At 40.9% G+C, this 21,174-nt stretch overlaps 1 pseudogene; it reads left to right on the top strand.

Moving 5' to 3' along the window:
• The first annotated feature begins 4,547 nt into the window (after positions 1 to 4,547).
• LOC130138499 (subtilisin-like protease 4) lies at positions 4,548 to 20,882 on the top strand (annotated as a pseudogene).
• The last annotated feature ends 292 nt before the right edge of the window (positions 20,883 to 21,174 follow it).

The following is a 21,174-nucleotide window of genomic DNA, read 5'->3' as shown; positions in this document are numbered from 1 at the left end:
ATTTTTTTATGTAGTTTGAGAATATATTTTCTGTTCACTTGCGAAGAGGGCTCGAGATATTTTATCTCTTCTTCATCATTTCGACGAGCGACCTAAGTATCTGCATCCCGATGATCGCGTACCTATAGCACTAGGATGAACTCATCTTCTCTTCGAGCACGATAGAAATATCCTTCAAGGTTTTTTTTTTTTCATTTATAAGTTGCGAAAGACTCGATATTTATTACGTCACTCTTTGATAGGTTTTCTATAATTACGTCAATATAGAATATGTCGAATCGTTAACTACACGAAGTCAGAAAAATATTTCAGATTAATACCCACCTAATATTGATTTTTCCTATATGACTTGAAATAGAATTCGCTAATCAAGCTAGAAAACGCAGAGGACGAAGTTTCAATGTGTCAAAAACCATAGTTGCTTTAGTTTTCTTTATTAATAGAAGTTTCCAAAATGTGAAAACATAATCTCACTTTAGTCTTACTCAAATCACTTTATTAGCATATAAATACTTGATCAATCGGTTTTCAAGCATCTAACGGCGTCCCGCTCTCATGTCGATGTTTCCCAACTTCATCAAAAAAAAAAAAAGAGGAAAAAAATCGTGGCACAAATAAAATGCTCAGCATCTCTATTTGTATATATTTAGGCTGCGCATGGCAACCATTCTGTGCCCTAGAACTGATTCTGGTTAGAAATGATTCTTTTTTATTTTGTGCCCGGGAACTGATTCTGAGCATTTGAATGCGTTTGCTAACGGCCCAAAATTTCGATTCCTGAAATAGTAAAAGAATAAAAATGCGTTTGGTAACGGCATAACATTTCTTTTTATTAATAATATTTTAATAACATTTTAAATATTTTAATATTTCTTTCTTTTCTTTTTTTCTTCTCCTTCTTCTTGGCCATGGCCGGTAAAATATTTTTAATTAATAATATTTTTATCAAAAATAATTTTTTTATTTTTTTTTCAATGGCCGGTAACAAATTTTCTTATTAATAATTTTTTTAAAATATTTTACTAAAAAATATATTTTTTTATTTTTTTCGCCATGGCCTAGTTGCTGGCCATGGCCGGTAAAATTTTTTTTATTAATAAATTTTTTTTTATTTTTTTCGCCATGGCCGATAAAATTTTTATTATTAATAATATTTTTTTATTAAAATATTTTAATCTCGCCAGATACGGCGAGGGTGGCCCTCGTGCCGGATATTAGAAGCTATATTAAGGCTCCGTTCGTTTGGCGGAAAATATTCTCCTTTTGGAAAATATTTTCCCGGAAGTCATTTTCCTGGAAAATGTTTTCCCGGAACATAATTTTCCGGTGTTCGGCGACAAATATGAAAAAGTTTTGGAAAATATTTTTCGCCACGGCCGGCTGGCATGGCGGCGACGGAGGCGGCGTCCGACGACGGGCGGCGGTGTCCGGCGGCGCGGGCGCGGCGGCGAACGGCGGCAGCGGCGGCGACGGAGGCGGCGTCCGACGGCGGGCGGCGGTGTCCGGCGGCGGGCGGCGGCGGCCGGCGACCCGGCGGCGGGCGGCGGCGGCCGGCGACCGCGGCGGCGCGGCGGCGGCCGGGCGACGATGGCTAACGTCCGCGTCCGGCGGTGCCCGGTGACCGACGGTGGCGGGCGGCCGGTGACCGATGGCCAACGTCCGGCATCCGGCGGCGGCCGGCGATCAGCGGCGGCGGGCGGCCGGCGGCGGCGTTGGCGCGGCGACCGATGGCCAACGTCCGGCTGCGGCCGGTGACCGATGGCGGCGGGCGGCGGCGGCTGCGACCGGCGGAAAATATTCTCCCGGAAAATATTTTCCGGGTTTTCCGGTGTTAGGGGGCGGAAAACGTTTTTCGTGGGAAAATATTTTCCTTCCCCTCACAAAATAGCCTAAGTCTATGGAAAATGACTTCCGCTTCTTCAAAAGCGGAAATCATTTTCCGGAGCTTCTTCTTCTTCTTCTTCACTAAGGTCGTCGGCCGCCGCCGCCGGTCGCCGACCCGCCGCCGCCGCCGCCGGTCGCGAGGTCGCCGCCGCCGGCCGCCGTCGGTTGTCGGCCGCCGCCGAACGTTGGCCATCGGTAGGCTGGCCGCCGCCGCCGCCCGGCCGCCCGCCGCCGGTCGCCGGCCGCCGCCGGATGCCGGACGTTAGCCATCGGTCGCCGGCCGCCGCGCCGCCGTCGGTCGCCGGCCGCCGCCGGACGCCGGACGTTGGCCATCGGCCGCCGCCGCCGCCGGACGCACGACGTTGGCCGGCGGTCGTCGGCCGCCGGAGCCGCCGCCCGCCGCCGCCGGACGCCGCCGCCGTCGCCACCGCCCGCCGTCGGACGCCACCTCTCGTCGCCGCCGCCGCCGACCGCCGCCGCCCGCCTCCGGCGAAAAATATTTTCCGAAACTTTTTCATATTGGTCGCCGAACGCCGGAATATTATGTTCCTGGAAAACATTTTCCAGGAAAATGACTTTCGGGAAAATATTTTCCAAAAGGAGAATATTTTCCGCCAAACGAACGGAGCCTAAAACCAAGAAAAAGAAGAAGAAAAAAAAACCGATTCTCATTTTTGTTCCTAGAATCAAGAAGCCACTTTTTTTTTTATTCTTGATTCTGCTCCAAAACTGATTCTGGGCACAAATTTGCAATAATTGGTGCCCAGAATCAAAAAATTAAACAAACGGATTTCTATTCCCAAACTGATTCTAGGAACAAAAGAACAGAATCAAACACTATTTGGCAAGTTGCCATGCGCAGTCTTAGTAGAAAAGTGAAGACAAAATGCACGTCAAAGCTATGGAGTTGTCCTTTTTAAGTTCAATTAACTTTCATTCTTTAGAATAAGGTCTAACCATTGATTGTCACTAAATAAATAAGGAATACATTATATTGTTGCAAATGCTTATCGAATTACATATATACATTTTTCACTGGAGTCTTCCCATTTTTTAAGACTATGGTCATCGGTTTTGCCCCTGTTTTTAGAGGAATTTCATTAGCAGACTAAAATAGCCTTTGATTTGATCTGTTGACAAAATTAACTAATTCATTTTTTACTTAACACATCAATTGAATTTGTGACGTAATCGAATCTTCTAAGTTAATTGTTAATTAGGATTATCATAAAGATAATATGAGAACACCATTGGGAGGAGTGCCCCTACATCTTCTCTTTACTTTCTATGTCGTACTCACATCTAATACCATAGTGACACGCATTAACTTTCTTTTTCTGTAGACTTTGTCATATTCAAAGTCTTTCTTTTCTTTGGTTGTTTAAATCTTTCTAAATTCACAAATATTCAAATTCACCTGCCAAATAAGCCCAGACCTTTATGAACTAATTCGAAGGGTGGAGATCCTGCCGTGTATTCACTGTTCAGGGACAAACCGGAGCACCTATTATTGGAAATAAAGAGTGGTGACAGATAAAAACGCGTACATATAAATGTAGGTGTTTGCTTAGTTATAGTAGGATAGTATGATATTTCATTGGTGTCGATTTATTGACTAATTTTCAATATGAACATACTTGTGGTACATGTGACATATTTAAATCCACTTAGATACAACTGAATAGAGAACCCCAAAAATTAGATAATTGTCGGATATCGATTTGATTTCAAGGCAGATGTCAAGAATTGTAACATGGGTTGCGGTACCATCTGTAAAAACACAACCCAAAAGATCCAATATGATGTTAATCCACGCTACACCAATTAAGGGTGTAGAGCATTCCTTCTTACGATGCTCCGACGCAAGACAAACAGTGGACAAAGAAAAGCCATTACTTTCGTCAGAACAAGAATGATGTGACTAGATAGCTTGGTGGACTAAAGAGAACCCAAGGAGGACGCCATTCCATAACAGTATATGTAGGCGATCGCAAGCATGTCAATTACAGTACCTACAGTGAACTGTAACCGTGAAAGAAGGTTGGAATTTTGTATATGCTTTAAGAAACGCCTTCTCGCATCACAATTCATCGCTGGAAGTGACCCAGTCCTTTCCAATTAAACTCACTACTAAATCAGAACCATATCTTTTACAACCTCCTCGTGTGCTGTAAAATGGCTCGCAGGTATTGAGACTTCATCGTCAGCTTCCATCTGAGAGTGATGCTAGCTGTTTATAATGCTTATCTTCGAGTCTATAACGGATGTACCATAGTTCTTCGGCACCACCTAAGCAATTGAATATCCAAGGTTGTCATTTCCTTAACGCCACCAGCACGTCAGTCCGAGTCGAATCTGGTCAGGCACTAGCGTGTATTCCATTTCTCCCATCCTCAAAAGCCTAATAGGTTTGGTTGTATTCAAATTTCTTATCAAAGCATCCTGTATTAGTAACTTGGTAGAGATTAGGTCAGAGACGCGACGGATCCAAGAGAATGCTTGTAGATGCTTAATCCATTTGGTCCAAACGTTCTTCTGCAGGTATAAATTAAATTTCAACATGCACGAAAGTTTGATGCTGTAGGGATAATACAGACAGGCCAAGTATAAAAGAGGGACCGGGGAGTTTTCTTATTCCACCATCACCACCTCAACAAGACTTCATGGCTGCCCTCCCTAGCCTTTTCCTCTTCCTCTTGTTCCTCCTGTCAAATGTCAATTTTTTTCTTGCCAATCTCCTGTCATTTCGGACTCAACTGGCAGACAACCTTCAAACTTACATTGTCCATTTGATACGGCCAGATGGCCAAGACCTTCTTGACGGGGAAGATCTTATGTCGTGGTACCATTCCTTTTTGTCTGAGAACTACTCTACCAATTCAGAGAATCCAACGCGTATTCTCTACACCTACCGATGGGTCACGATCGGTTTCGCAGCGAGACTCACACCAAGTGAAGTCACTGTGATGAAAACCAAAAAGGGATTCCTCACAGCTCACCTGGACAAGATGTATGAACTCCAAACAACACATAGTCCCGCCTTCTTAAGCTTACCGCAGCGGCCGGTGATGTAGCTAGCAAGGATCACTTAGAGGGGGGGGGGTGAATAGGTGATCTTAAACAATTTTTATCAATTTATGCGGAAATGAAAGATCACAGTTGAGTCTGAATAAATTTCAGATTCAAGTCAGATTATATAGACAATGCTCTTGATGTTCAGTATGTAAATTAAGAGATAAGGGATAGAAAAACTGCACACAAGTTTATAGTGGTTCGGCTTATAGCAAGCCTACGTCCACTCTCCCACGCTGACAGCCTACCGGCTGGATTTCACTATGTAATCAAGAGGAATTACAGATTCTGAGTGACAGCACTCTTGTGTATGATAGAACTCTCTATCTCACACAATCACTCTTACAAAGTATCCCTCAAGATATTAATTTTTGGCTCAGAAAGACAAGAGAAATGATCGGAGTATGCTCAGACTTTGGACTTGTTGATTCTTGATTCTGTTCTTCCTTCTGCTGCTCGTTGATCTCCTTAAATACTCCTCTACTTCCAAACTAGCCGTTGGACAGCTTTCAGAGGATCATCTTCTAATCTTCACCTTGGATAGATTTGTGTAAAAAGGATTGAGTAGCCGTTGGATGACAGATTTTGAATCCCGCTGATTCTGATCGCCCATACAATCAGAATCTTGGTTTCCATAAGTAGAGCTTTATCTGTTGTAATGCATACTTGTCGTACTATTTGATTGTCAATCAATTTGATTGAGATTGAGGCAATCAAAACTTTCCTTCTATGAAATCCATACCAGATCACTAGCTGTTATTTTTCGTTCTGAGTTCCGCGTCTGCATCTGAATAATTTCCGCGTCTGTATCTACGTCTGAATAATTTCTGCGTCTGCATCTCAGAACTAAGATTATGTGGGTTTTCAATAAGATATGAACTTCTTATTTTGCCAGCTTGTAAAGTCTAAAAAACTTCCTTCTGAGCTTCCAGAATATATATACATACTTGGAATAAAATAGTTCAGAATAAGTATCAGATTTACAATAACATGGAAGGTTTTGTCAACTTCAAAATCAATAGGAGTTTTCCTCAACAATCTCTCCCCTTTTTGATGGTGACAAAACTTCCTTACAGATTGAATCAATTTGAAATTAATTTGAAATAAATAAGCATATTAAGCGAATGAAGCACGGATTGAAATTGAAAGAGCAAACTCTATTGAGATCTGTGTCTTTTTCTTCCTTTGTATATAACCTGCATATGATCTGCGTATTAATGTTAGTATGGCAAATCTGCATATAATTTCTCCCCCTTTTTGTCATCAGCAAAAATAATAATAGATAAAATAAAGCATTGATATAAATCATCCAAACAATCTAACAAAAGGAATTGTGAAAAAATATTACAGGACCAATTCAGAAAGAGATGGTTTTTAGAGAAGAAAGGATAAAAAGCAGGCTATTTCTTGGATAGGGTTCGAATGAGTTGAAAGTTTTCCAAAATGGAGACAGCTTCCTCAATCTTCGAAGAGCATTGACCCATAGCTTTGTCCATGTTGGTTGAGCACAGAGCAATAGCTTCCTCAAGTTCTGCTTTGTCTTTTGCTGCCTGAAGATGTTGAGTCTTGTAGTTTTCCTTAATAATTTTCTGTAGATTCTTTACGTCTTGTTCAAGTGCAGTTTGCTTATCTTTGATTTCGAGCAGAAGAATAAGAATGGTCTGATTTTCTGAGGGCTGTTCTTGGACATTGGTTTGTTCAGACTGATCGAACCCAGTTACTGCTTCTGGTGGAATCTCCCTCTGAAAAGGTGCATGGTCTACGGAAACATGTTCTTCAGGAACTGATTCTGAAACCTTTGAAGTTGGTTTGGAAACATGTTCTGGACGATCAGTATGTCCTGTTTCAAGGTGCTCTGCTACATCATTTTCATCTTGCAGAAGAATTCTTCTTTTCTTCCTCTACACCTTGAGTGGGCTGGAAGAGTCAGTCTGCTTGCTTGCTGTTCCTGTTCTTTTTCTTTGCCCTTTCTCTTTATCACTTGTCTTCCCAACAGATTGTGCCTCTGAAGGTTGAGCATCCTTTCCTCTTGCTGTGCTTACTCTTTCCCTTATATCATCAAACTGCTTCATCTTGGTAAGCAATTTTTCTCCAACAAACATACAAGGTACGAGGTTTTTGCTCATCTCGGTAGGAATAGATATCTTTAAGAACATAAAAATTCGAGAGATGAGAGCACCATATGGAAGTTGTCCCTTGTCCTTCTGCTTGATTTCTGAATTGGATAAGTCAGTTTTGGAGGCTGCTTTAGGTTTCAAGCAGTTGATGATGATCTTATGTAAGATCACAGATCTTCTGGTCAAATCAGAATAGGAAATATGACGTTTAGAGCCTTAAGCAAAATTTTGATTTTCTGAAGCCGCTTTGGAAGCGTCTTCTAGGCTCACTTCCAATGGAGTAAACTTGTAATTTTTTGCTCCAATTATCAACGCCAGCTCTTCCACTTTCAAATCGAACTTTTTATCACCAACAGTGAATTGAAACCAGTTTGGTGACAAAATTGAAAGATTAGAATAAAAATAGGCAGTCAGTTCAACATATACATTGGCAGATTGCAGACAAAATTCATAAATCCCCAATTTCTCAAACAGATGTTTCACTGAGATGCCAGCCTTTTCAAGGTAGTCGAAATCCACAGTTCGATGGTTCATAACCCCTCGAGCAAGTAATAACTTATAGTAGACATTGTGCTCAGTACTTCTGAATAAACCTCCAGTACCTTGCACACCATATCCAATTCCAATCTTCATTTCAAAAATATTAAAGAATCGAGCATCATCATCAGGAATTACAAATTTGGATGCACTGGTAGACTTATGGCTTATTTGAACGAATTTCTTGTCAGAGGGAATGGATGATTCTCCGACTTTCTCCTTTCCCTTTCTGGAAGTAGGCTCTTTTGGAGTAGTGCTGGCCTGATCGTGATCAGTTTTAGTACAAAACTAAGAATAACTTTGCATAAAACTTGCTTCAGAGAGAAAGCCGTTGTCTTTCGTACATTCACGAAGGACCGATGCATAAGTATTACTTCTTTTCAACCTTTGATAAGCATTCCACACGAGTTTAATGCTATTGAAGCGAAAATTAGTTTTACCGATGGTTTTGGGTGGTGACGATCATTGTGGTGGTGTCGCTTCTGAAAGGTCTTGTTGTTGGTCCGATTCTGTGTTTGAAATTTCCATGAACTCTGCCGGTGCTGAAGACGTGGAATCTTGGTTGAGAATACGCGAATATCGTCTTTTGAAAGGCATTTTGATCACTTCTAGAGCAGAAAGATTTGATCTTGGAGAAGGAAAAGGAGTAGACTCTGAGTATTGCGAAGGTCGGGAGTGAAAAAGGTTCGTACAGATAGGGTTTTAGAAAAGAGAAGGACAGTTTAAAAAACGAGAAGGACAGTATGTGGAAATAAAACCACTTTTAGAAAATATAATAAGTGAACCCAAATATGTAGGAAGGAAATATACTTTTTGAAGCACAAACAATCACGACAATATCATAACAATATATTAAGCACAATTAATCAGATAAATTAGAATACATACCTGATTTGCTTCCGAAAGTAACAAATATGAAAATATCCTGCCAGAAATGCCAAAAATATACTCGCCAAAATTTGAATTAAGGACGTACCTTTCTTTGTGAGTCTGAAAAGGACATTCAGACTGAGAGCATTTGAGTCTGAAAAATTCCTGTCTAACGGATACTTTAAGAAAATGGATAAGTAATGCACAGTTTATTTCTAATATATGCAAATGAAGACTTATCAAGAGGTTTTGTGAATATATCAGCTAATTGATTCTTAGAATCAATGAATTGCATATTTACATCAGTATTTTGAATATGATCTCGAATGAAGTGATGCTTGATTTCAATATGCTTAGCACGTGAATGAAGAATTGGGTTCTTGGTCAGATTAATAGTACTTGTGTTGTCATATTTACATAGGATCTGTGCACAGCAACTTCCCAAAGCTACATATTCTGCTTCTGCTGTAGAAAGTGCAACTGTATTTTACTTCTTTGAGTACCGGGATACCAACATGTTTCCAAGTAGTTGACATGTACCTATAGTACTTTTCCTGTCTACTTTACATCCAGCTAAATCAGCATCAGAATAACCAGTAAGAGTAAAATCTGAATCTTTGGAATACCAAAGACCTAACATTGGATAAGTTCCAATGTATTTGATTATCCTCTTTACTGCAGAAAAATGTGATTCCCTTGGGTCAGATTGAAATCTTGCACACAATAATACACTAAACAATATGTCAGGTCTAGATGCAGTAAGATACAATAATGAACCTATCATGCTTCTATAAACCTTCTGATCAACCTTTTTACCATTTTCATCTTTGTCCAGTTTGGATGATTGAGACATGGGAATGTCTGTTTTCTTGCAATTTTGCAATCCAAACTTCTTGACAATCTCCTTTGCAAACTTCTCTTGGCAAATGAATGTATCATCTTTGGTTTGTTTCACTTGTAAGCCAAGAAAGAATGTTAGTTCGCCCATCATACTCATCTCGAACTCATTCTGCATATTCTTAGAAAATTCTTTGCAAAGCAGTTTGTTAGAGGATCCAAAGATGATATCATCAACATAAATTTGAACAAGTAAAAAATCCTTACCTTTTCTCTTAATGAATAAAGTTGTATCAACCTTACCTTTGGTGAAGTCATTTTGCAGAAGGAAGTTACTTAACCTCTCATACCAAGCACGGGGTGCTTGTTTCAGACCATAAAGGGCCTTTTTGAGTTTATAGATATAATCAGTCTTCCTTAGTTATTCGAAGCCAGGTGGTTGTTCCGCATATACTTCTTCTTTGATATATCCATTCAGGAAGGCACTTTTCACGTCCATCTGAAACAATTTAAAGTTATGGAAACAAGCATAAGCTAATAGTAGCCTAATGGCTTCTAACCTGGCAACTGGTGCATATGTTTCATCATAATCTATGCCTTCTTCTTGAGAATAGCCTTTTGCTACCAGTCTTGCTTTGTTTCTTGTGACTTTCCCTTTGTCATCCAGTTTGTTTCTGAATACCCATTTTGTTCTAATTACTGGATGATTTTTGGGTCTTGGTACAAGCTCCCATACTTTATTGATTCTGAACTGCTGAAGTTCCTCCTGCATAGCTTCGATCTAGCTTTCATCTGATAATGCTTCACCAACTTCTTTTGGTTCTATTTCTGATATCAATGCCAAGTTGTTGATGTTCTCCTTGTGTTTAGATTTAGTCTTGATATCATCTTCTATTTCTCCAATGATAAGGTTCTTCGGATGACTGGATTTATGTTTCCAGTTTCTGTCAAATTTTTCCTTCTGAATATCATTAGACTCTGAAGGTTCTGATTGAGTCTGGATTGTATCTTTTTTTCCCTCTTCTACGGATTCGACGATCTTTGGAGATTCTTGTTGAGCTTCTGATAACTCTTGAATGTTGGAAGATAGTTTAGATTCATCTTTGTGAGTCTGAATATTTCATCAAACCTTACATTCATTGTTTCTTCCACAGTCTGAGAATTCTTATTGAAGACTCTATATGCTTTACTTGTAGTAGAATATCCAAGGAAGAATCCTTCATCTGCTTTCTCATCAAACTTGTCAAAGCGATCATTTGGATTTTTTAGTATAAAACATTTACAACCAACCACACGAAAATATGAAATATTGAGCTTTCTACCTTTGTAAAGCTCATAGGGGGTTTTCTCAAGAATGGATTTGAGAAAAGCTCTATTAATGATATAACATGCTATAAAAATTGCATTTGCCCAGAAATGAAAAGGAATCTTACTTTCAATTAACAGAGTTCTTGCCATTTCTTGCAAATAACGATTTTTCCTCTCTACAACACCATTTTGTTCTGGTGTATAAGGAGTTGAAAAATTATGCTGAAAGCCATTTTCCTCACAAAAATCTGAAAAACTTTGATTTTCAAATTCTCCCCCATGATCAGTTTTAATGCAGGAAATGGTATAGCCCTTTTCATTTTGAATTCTTTTTGTAAATTTTGAAAAATATGAAAATGCTTCATTTTTATGAGTAAGGAAGAACACCCAAGTAAATCTTGTGAAGTCATCAACAATAACTAAACAATATTTCTTACCACCAATACTTTGTGTTCTGGTTGGTTCAAATAGATCCATATGAAGAAGCTGCAAAGCACGATTAGTGGAAACATGATGTATAGACTTAAAAGAGCTTCTTACTTATTTTCCTAGAGTGCAGGCATTGCATAACTCTGTTTTCTTTTATTTCAGATCTAGCAGACCTCGAACCAATTTCTTGTTTGAGATCTTTGAGATTTGTTTCATACTGATATGCCCCAATCTTCTGTGCCATAGATCTTCATCCTCTTTGATTGAGATCAAGCAATGAGTGGAGTTTGGATTGACATCTAGAAGATAAATATTACCATGTCTTCTTCCTGTGAATGTTTGAGAAGAATCTTTGCTTGTTCCTGAGCATGTATCTTCTTGAAAATTGATTCTGAAACCTGTATCACATGGTTGGCTTATGCTTATCAAGTTGTAGTTGAGTCCTTTTACCAATGAAACATCATTTATTGTAAGTCCTCCAATTTCAACCGTTCCTTTGCCAACTATTTTTCCTTTGTTATTTCCTCCAAAGGAAACTTTTCCACCATTCAGACTTTGTAGTTCAACAAATATGCTTGGATCTCCTGTCATGTGTCTAGAACATCTACTGTCTAGGTACCACTTTCTTTTTCTCTTTGTGGTAACCTGCAAAAGTCACAACATCTCAAGTTTTCTTTGGTACCCAAATTTGTTTGGGTCCTTGAGCATTAATATAGGTTGTCTTAACAAAGTCTCTTCGAATAGGTCTCCAGACCTTAGGATATTCATTCTCAAAATGTTGTGGATCTCCACATTTTGAGCACTTAAGAGCACTTCGGCCAACAGGTTTGATAAAATTCCTTTTGAAATAATTTTTATAAGCTTGTTGAAGAGGTCTTTGTCTTAATCTCTCCTTAACCTTTGGAAAATCAATTAAGCTATCACTTTCCTTTACAAATCCAAGACCAGATTTGTTGTAGTTAGGAATTTTGATAGAAAGGATATGCTTCAAGGTTTCTGAACCTTTTGAAAATTTGGAAGTAATTTCTGAAACTTCCTTTTTTAAAACAGCATTTTCTTTGGAAAGAAAATTTCGACTTTCCTTGACTTGATGAAATTCTTTTTGAAGGAAATCGATTTTTTCTTTTTGTGAAACATCCTGTTGCCTCAGTGATGAATTTTCCTTTTTCAAAGAAGAGATTCTTTTAAGAGCAGTCTTCAATTCAAAGCATTATTCATCAATGTAATTTGATACTTCAATAGGCATTTCAGAATGCTTTACCTCAAATTCCACTTTAGGATCAGAATCTGAATCTGAGTCTGAGTCTGACTTAGCCATTAGACAGAAATTTGAGATATCTTCATCACTGTCTTCGCACTCTGTATCACTCCAGGTTTCTGCTTTTAAGGCCTTCTTTGCTTTCTCAAATTTGGTCTTCTTTTTCAGAAGTGGACAATTTGGCTTGATATGTCCACGTTTCCTACAGTGAAATCATATTACATCCTTTGATTTTTCTGTTTCATCGAGAGACTTATTCTTCTCAAAAGGCTTCTTCGCTTTGAGGTTTCTTCCTTTGATTTTCATCTTCTTATACTTCTTTATGAAGAGAGCTAGTTCTTCATCGTCAACATCTTCATCTTCAGAATCTGCATCAGAATCAATGTTAGTTTTTAATACAATTGACTTATTACCTCTGGATTCATTCTCCTCATTCCATTGCTCAGTCTCATATGATTGAAGAGTTCAAATTAACTCATTCACTGATAGAGGCTTGATCCTTTATGTCTCTCGAAGAGATGTTTTGATATTATCCCACTGCTTTGTCAGTCCTCTCAGTAGTTTGTTGACTTTCATCGCATCTGAGACTGGTTGTCCTTGATATACAAGACCGTTTACTATGTCAGCAAACCTATCATACATATCAGCTATTGATTCTCTAGGCTTCATTTTGAAGGATTCATATTGACCAAGCAAAAGATTGATTTGAGTTTCCTTGGCTCGATCTGTTCCTTCATAAGTAGTGTGGAGAGTATCTCAGATTTCCTTGGCTGATTCACAAGAAGCAATTTTATATATTCAATAGGTAATAAGGCACAATAGAAAGAATAAATTGCTTTGGAATCTAAAGCTTCTCTTTTAGATATCTCAGTTTGAGATAATGGAGGATCTGCTGCTTTGCTTCCGTCTGCCTTTTCTTTTGAATCCTCTGATGATGACATCCCATTGCATGTGATCAATTGACTTTATGAATGCCTTCATCTTATTCTTCCGGACATTATATTCCTTGCCATCGAAATATGGTGGTCTGTTGTTGCTCTATCCTTCAATGAGCCCTGGACCACTCAAGCTAGCCATATAGATCGTTAGCTTAGAAATAAAATACTTCAATAAATGAGCTTCCTGCTCTGATACCAATTGATGTAGCTAGCAAGGATCATTTAGAGGGGGGGTGAATAGGTGATCTTAAACAATTTTTATCAATTTATGCGGAAATGAAAGATACAGTTGAGTCTAAATAAACTTCAGATTCAAGTCAGATTATATAGACAGTGCTCTTGATGTGCAGTATGTAAATTAAGAGATAAAGGGATAGAAAAACTGCACACAAGTTTATAGTGGTTCGGCTTATAGCAAGCCTACGTCCACTCTACCACGCTGACAGCCTACCGGCTGAATTTCACTATGTAATCAAGAGGAATTATAGATTCTGAGTGACAGCACTCTTGTGTATGATAGGACTCTCTATCTCACATAATCACTCTTACAAAGTATCCCTCAAGATCTTAATTTTTGGCTCAGAAAGACAAGAGAAATGATCGGAGTATGCTCAGACTTTGGACTTGTTGATTCTTGATTCTGTTCTTCCTTCTGCTGCTCGTTGATCTCCTTAAATACTCCTCTACTTCCAAACTAGCCGTTGGACAGCTTTCAGAGGATCATCTTCTAATCTTCACCTTGGACAGATTTGTATAAAAAGGATTGAGTAGCCGTTGGATGACAAATTCTGAATCTTGCTGATTCTGATCGCCCATACAATCAGAATCTTAGTTTCCATAAGTAGATCTTTATCCGTTGTAATGCATACTTGTCATAATGTTTGATTGTCAATCAATTTGATTGAGATTGAGACAATCAAAACTTTCCTTCTGTGAAATCCATACCAGATCACTAGCTATTATTTTTCATTCTGAGTTCTGCGTTTGCGTCTGAATAATTTCTGCGTCTGCATCTGAATAATTTCCGCGTCTACGTCTGCGTCTAAATAATTTTTGTGTCTGCGTCTGAATAATTTTTGCGCCTGCGTCTCAGAACTAAAATTATGTGGGTCTTTAATAAGATATGAACTTCTTATTTTGCCAGCTTGTAAAGTCTGAAAAACTTCCTTCTGAGCTTTCAGAATATATATACATATCTGGAATAAAATAGTTCAGAATAAGTATCAGATTTACAATAACATGGAAGGTTTTGTCAATTTCAAAATCAATAGGAGTTTTCCTCAACAGCCGGAACACTCCGAGGGTTTGAATCAAGGGAAAGGCATCATCACTGGTGTGATGGACTCAGGAGTATGGCCTCGCCACCCTTCGTTCAATGATAGCGAAATGCCGCCTCCACCGGTAAAATGGAAAGGGGAGTGTGATTTTAAGCCCGATGAATGCAATAACAAATTGATTGGCTCAAGGGCCTTTCACAGCTCTTCGCCAATGGATGATCTCGGGCATGGGACTATGACAGCTAGCATAGCTGCGGGCACTTTTGTGGAGCCTGCTGACATGCTCCGGAGTGCTAGGGGCACAGCTGTTGGCACGGCACCAAAATCACACCTGGCCATTTATAAGGCGTGCCATCCATCAAGTTGTTCCAGTGCAGACCTATTAGTGGGACTTGATGCTGCTGTCTTAGACGGATCGTCGACGTACTTTCTATATCACTTGGAAGTAAGGAGACTAACTTGTATTCGTTTTTCGAGGATCCCATTGCTATCGGCACATTTGCTGCAATCCAGAAGGGGATCTTTGTGAGTTGCGCTGCCGGGAACAGAGGGCCTTCACGGAGCACCCTATCAAATGACGCGCCATGGATGCTCACCGTCGGAGCTAGCAGCACAGATAGAAGCATTGTCGCCACCTTTAAACTTGGAAACGGAGTAGAATATGATGGTGAGTCGCTATACCAACCTCAATTCCCTTCGAATTTGCTTCCTCTTGTATATCCAGGGATGGAACAGGATCAATGTGGCCCAAAAGCCTTCAAAGACCTCAATGTGAAAGGGAAGATTGTGTTGTGTCGGGGAGTTGGGGGCTTCGATGGATGGCGGGGGCAGACGGTGAAAGAAGCTGGTGGGTCTGCCATGATCCTGATGAATGGAGAAGTTGGGGGATCCACCATCAAGGAAGAAGTACATGTCCTCCCTACATCAAAAGTCAGTTATCTTATTGGGGAGAGGATCATAGCCTACATCAATTCAGTGAAAAATCCTTCTGCCACCATTATTTTCAAAGGAACAGTGACGGGGAACCCAACTACTCCTGTGGTTTCCTCCTTCTCTTCAAGAGGCCCAAGCTTGGCTAGCCCGAGTATTCTAAAGCCTGACATTATTGGTCCTAGTTTCAATGTCTTAGCAGCATCACCGCTTCCTAGGAGAAAGGGTAAAGAACCACACCTTGTCTTTAAGATTGATTCTGGCACTTCCTTTTCTTGCCCGCACCTCAGCAGAATTGCGACTTTGGTAAAGCGGCCTCATCCTCATTGGACACCTGGGGCCATGAAGTCCGCCATCATGACATATGCCGGACAACTGAACCTCGGGAAAGGATCCATCATGGATGAAAGGCTTCAAGCTGCGGATGTCTTCGCCGTTGGGGCCGACCATGTCAATCCACGAAAGGCCATCGATCAAGGTTTGGTGTACGATATTCAACCCGACGATTACATACCTTATCTCTGTGGTCTAGGATACACAGGCGAGCAAGTTTCAATTATTGCTCACAAACCAATCAAATGCTCAGTAGTATCAAGCATTCTGGAGGGGGATCTGAATTACCCTTCATTTTCAGTTGCCCTCGGACCTCCACAGACATTTACCAAGACCGTGACTAATGTTGGCAAAGCATTTTCGTCTTACGTCGTGACAGTTGTTCCCCCGCAAGGTGTGTATGTCAGAGTGAAGCCTACCAGACTCGACTTCTCGAAACTAAACCATAAAGCAACATACTTGGTCACATTCAGCTGTGCCAATGCTACTCACAAGGCAGGTGAATTCACCCAAGGATATTTGAAGTGGGCTTTTGGAAACTACACTGTTAGGAGTCCTATATCAGTTGAGTTCATGCAAGAAGTTGTTAGTAACATAAATAAGGAATTGATTTGTTCTTCGTGTTACCACGAAGGATCAAAGAGAGCAGAAAACATGAATAAAAATCATGCCCGGTAAACTCTAATGATCTAATCTATGAGCAAGTAGAGGAGAAACATTCACTATTCATCGCTGCTTTAATCACAAAAGTGATTCTGTTGACACCCAAAATCACCCCTGGTGGGAGTGGGCCGTTTACAAGTTACAAAAGATATAAAGTACGGCCCACATGGCAAAAATTCGAAAAAGGCCGCAAGTCAGGCCCAGAGGCATTAAGAAGACCTAAGGTAATTATCGACAGGACACGTCATAGAAGTGTCAACAAGTTCAAAATCACGAGCCTTGCACGTGACATCGACGAGTTCAAGATCACGAGCCTTGCACGTGACGTCGACGAATCTAAGATCACGAGCTTTGCACGTGACGTTGACGAATCCAAGATCACGAGCTTTGCACGGAATCATGGTAATACGTGGCGGAAAATTCATTTACACATGTTAAAAGGTAAAGATATGACCGTGGGAGTGAAGACCAAGGAAGAAATAAAGAGACACGTGGAAGAAAATTAGCTATTACGTGATGCCCATGGAGCGTAAGCAATGTCGACAAGTCAGGAAACGGTTAAAGCGCGAAATGTAAGGAAGTGGAAAACGACTATCAAGGAGAAGTGTTCGGTCAACAGTTATCAAGCTGCTCTATAAATACTCAAGGATTTCCAACGTAGAGGGGACTTCGAAAAAAGCACAACACAACACATCTTTTATCTAGCCTTTATCCTTAGCGCATTAAGAGTAGTTTTGTTGATTCTGGCACTTCCTTTTCTTGCCCTCACCTCAGCCGAATTGCGGCTTTGGTAAAGCGAGCTCATCCTCATTGGACACCTGGGGCCATGAAGTCCGCCATCATGACATCTGCCGGACAACTAAACCTCGGGAAAGGACCCATCCTGGATGAAAGGCTTCAGGCTGCGGATGTCTTCGCCGTTGGGGCCGACCATGTCAATCCACGAAAGGCCATCGATCAAGGTTTGGTGTACGATATTCAACCCGACGATTACATACCTTATCTCTGTGGTCTAGGATACACAGGCGAGCAAGTTTCAATTATTGCTCACAAACCAATCAAATGCTCAGTAGTATCAAGCATTCTGGAGGGGGATCTGAATTACCCTTCATTTTCAGTTGCCCTCGGACCTCCACAGACATTTACCAAGACCGTGACTAATGTTGGCAAAGCATTTTCGTCTTACGTCGTGACAGTTGTTCCCCCGCAAGGTGTGTATGTCAGAGTGAAGCCTACCAGACTCGACTTCTCGAAACTAAACCATAAAGCAACATACTTGGTCACATTCAGCTGTGCCAATGCTACTCACAAGGCAGGTGAATTCACCCAAGGATATTTGAAGTGGGCTTTTGGAAACTACACTGTTAGGAGTCCTATATTAGTTGAGTTCATGCAAGAAGTTGTTAGTAACATAAATAAGGAATTGATCTGTTCTTCGTGTTACCACGAAGGATCAAAGAGAGCAGAAAACATGAATAAAAATCATGCCCGGTAAACTCTAATGATCTAATCTATGAGCAAGTAGAGGAGAAACATTCACTATTCATCGCTGCTTTAATCACAAAAGTGATTCTGTTGACACCCAAAATCACCCCTGGTGGGAGTGGGCCGTTTACAAGTTACAAAAGATATAAAGTACGGCCCACATGGCAAAAATTCGAAAAAGGCCGCAAGTCAGGCCTAGAGGCATTAAGAAGACCTAAGGTAATTATCGACAGGACACGTCATAGAAGTGTCAACAAGTTCAAAATCACGAGCCTTGCACGTGACATCGACGAGTTCAAGATCACGAGCCTTGCACGTGACGTCGACGAATCTAAGATCACGAGCTTTGCACGTGACGTTGACAAATCCAAGATCACGAGCTTTGCACGGAATCATGGTAATACGTGGCGGAAAATTCATTTACACATGTTAAAAGGTAAAGATATGACCGTGGGAGTGAAGACCAAGGAAGAAATAAAGAGACACGTGGAAGAAAATTAGCTATTACGTGATGCCCATGGAGCGTAAGCAATGTCGACAAGTCAGGAAACGGTTAAAGCGCGAAATGTAAGGAAGTGGAAAACGACTATCAAGGAGAAGTGTTCGGTCAACAGTTATCAAGCTGCTCTATAAATACTCAAGGATTTCCAACGTAGAGGGGACTTCGAAAAAAATACAACACAACACATCTTTTATCTAGCCTTTATCCTTAGCGCATTAAGAGTAGTTTTGTTGATTCTGGCACTTCCTTTTCTTGCCCTCACCTCAGCCGAATTGCGGCTTTGGTAAAGCGAGCTCATCCTCATTGGACACCTGGGGCCATGAAGTCCGCCATCATGACATCTGCCGGACAACTAAACCTCGGGAAAGGACCCATCCTGGATGAAAGGCTTCAGGCTGCGGATGTCTTCGCCGTTGGGGCCGACCATGTCAATCCTCGAAAGGCCATCGATCTAGGTTTGGTGTACGATATTCAACCCGACGATTACATACCTTATCTCTGTGGTCTAGGATACACAGACAAGCAAGTTTCAATTATTGCTCACAAACCAATCAAATGCTCAGTAGTATCAAGCATTCTGGAGGGGGATCTGAATTACCCTTCATTTTCAGTTGCCCTCGGACCTCCACAGACATTTACCCGGACCGTGACTAATGTTGGCAAAGCATTTTCGTCATACGTCGTGACAGTTGTTCCCCCGCAAGGTGTGTATGTCAGAGTGAAGCCTACCAGACTCGACTTCTCGAAACTAAACCATAAAGCAACATACTTGGTCACATTCAGCTGTGCCAATGCTACTCACAAGGTAGGTGAATTCACCCAAGGATATTTGAAGTGGGCTTTTGGAAACTACACTGTTAGGAGTCCTATATCAGTTGAGTTCATGCAAGAAGTTGTTAGTAACATAAATAAGGAATTGATCTGTTCTTCGTGTTACCACGATGGATCAAAGAGAGCATAAAACATGAATAAAAATCGTTCCCGGTAAACTATAATGATCTAATCTATGAGCAAGTAGAGGAGAAACATTCACTATTCATCGCTACTTTAATCACAGAAAGTGATTCTGTTGACACCCAAAATTACCCCTGGTGGGAGTGGGCCGTTTACAAGTTACAAAAGATATAAAGTACGGCCCACATGGCGAAAATCGGAAAAAGGCCGCAAGTCAGGCCCAGAGGCATTAAGAAGACCTAAGGTAATTATCGACAAGACACGTCATAAAGGTGTCAACAAGTTCAAAATCACGAGCCTTGCATGTGACATCGATCAGTTCAAGATCACGAGCCTTGCACGTGACGTCGACGAATCCAAGATCACGAGCTTTGCATGTGACGTGGACGAATCCAAGATCACGAGCTTTGCACAGAATCATGGTAATACGTGGCAGAAAATTCATTTACACGTGTTAAAAGGTAAAGATATGACCGTCGGAGTGAAGACCAAGGAAGAAATAAAGAGACACGTGGAAGAAAATTAGCTATTACGTGATGCCTAAAGAGCGTAACCAATATCGACAAGTCAGGAAATGGTTAAAGCGCGAAACGTAAGGAAGTGGAAAACGACTATCAAGGAGAAGTATTCGGTCAACAGTTATCAAGCTGCTTTATAAATACTCAAGGATTTCCAACGTAGAGGGGACTTCGAAAAACACACAACACAACACATCTTTTATCTAGCCTTTATCCTTAGCGTATTAGGAGTAGTTTTGTTGATTCTGGCACTTCCTTTTCTTGCCCTCACCTCAGCCGAATTGCGGCTTCGGTAAAGCGGGCTCATCCTCATTGGACACCTGGGGCCATGAAGTCCGCCATCATGACATCTGCTGGACAACTGAACCTCAAGAAAGGACCCATCCTGGATGAAAGGCTTCAGGCTGCGGATGTCTTCGCCGTTGGGGCCGACCATGTCAATCCTCGAAAGGCCATCGATCCAGGTTTGGTGTACGATATTCAACCCGACGATTACATACCTTATCTCTGTGGTCTAGGATACACAGACAAGCAAGTTTCAATTATTGCTCACAAACCAATCAAATGCTCAGTAGTATCAAGCATTCTGGAGGGGGATCTGAATTACCCTTCATTTTCAGTTGCCCTCGGACCTCCACAGACATTTACCCGGACCGTGACTAATGTTGGCAAAGCATTTTCCTCTTACGTCGTGACAGTTGTTCCCCCGCAAGGTGTGTATGTCAGAGTGAAGCCTACCAGACTCGACTTCTCGAAACTAAACCATAAAGCAACATACTTGGTCACATTCAGCTGTGCCAATGCTACTCACAAGGTAGGTGAATTCACCCAAGGATATTTGAATTGGGCTTTTGGAAACTACACTGTTAGGAGTCCTATATCAGTTGAGTTCATGCAAGAAGTTGTTAGTAGCATAAATAAGGAATTGATATGTTCTTCGTGTTACCACGATGGATCAAAGAGAGCATAAAACATGAATAAAAATCATTCCCGGTAAACTATAATGATCTAATCTATGAGCAAGTAGAGGAGAAACATTCACTATTCATCGCTGCTTTAATCACAGAAGTGATTCTGTTGACACCCAAAATTACCCCTGGTGGGAGTGGGCCGTTTACAAGTTACAAAAGATATAAAGTACGGCCCACATGGCGATAATCGGAAAAAGGCCGCAAGTCAGGCCCAGAGGCATTAAGAAGACCTAAGGTAATTATCGACAAGACACGTCATAGAGGTGTCAACAAGTTCAAAATCACGAGCCT

Source organism: Syzygium oleosum, unplaced genomic scaffold (genome assembly GCF_021117445.2).
Source record: "Syzygium oleosum isolate NSW1041296 unplaced genomic scaffold, Sole_v2.1 Sole_v2.06, whole genome shotgun sequence".
NCBI classification, from domain to species: domain Eukaryota; kingdom Viridiplantae; phylum Streptophyta; class Magnoliopsida; order Myrtales; family Myrtaceae; genus Syzygium; species Syzygium oleosum.
The sequence above is the reverse complement of the archived record's forward strand: the minus strand, read 5'-3'. Positions and strand labels throughout refer to the sequence as shown.